Source organism: Plasmopara halstedii, assembly GCF_900000015.1.
Source record: "Plasmopara halstedii genome assembly, contig: Scaffold_555, whole genome shotgun sequence".
In the NCBI taxonomy this organism is placed as follows: Eukaryota; Oomycota; class Peronosporomycetes; order Peronosporales; family Peronosporaceae; genus Plasmopara; species Plasmopara halstedii.
Genome location: NW_020187475.1, coordinates 961,163 through 961,692, shown reverse-complemented (window position 1 = coordinate 961,692; position 530 = coordinate 961,163).

Below are 530 nucleotides of genomic sequence, written 5' to 3'. Positions count from 1 at the left end.
ATTGGGAAGCGTGGCCTTCGAGCGGATCCCGCTAAGGTCAAGGCCATTGTAGATTGGCTGCTTCCAATGAACCAGAAGGACTTGCGTAAGTGGCTTGGTCTTGCCAATTTCTTGCACAAGTACAGCGTAAATTACGCAGAAATCGCCCGGCCAGTTGTTCAGGCCCCACAGGGCTTATGCACAGACATCCTTTGACGATATTTCGTTCACAGTCGTGCGGAGCACGGGAGGATAGATGAGGAGTACCACATCGTTCATCTAAGAGCGGTGCTCGACTGCGTGCACACTAACAAACTGTAACCCAAATCAGACAAGTGCATCTTTGGCGCAGAAGAGGTTTCCTTTTTAGGGTGCTTCGTTGGGAAGTGTGGCCTTCGTGCGGATCTTTAGGTCAAGGCCATTGTAAATTGGCCGCTTCAGAAGGACTTGCGTAAGTGGCTTGGTCTTGTCAAGTACTTGACCAAGTACAGCGTAAATTACGCAGAAATCGCCCGGCCATTATCCAATCTCCTTAAAAAGGATGCGGAATT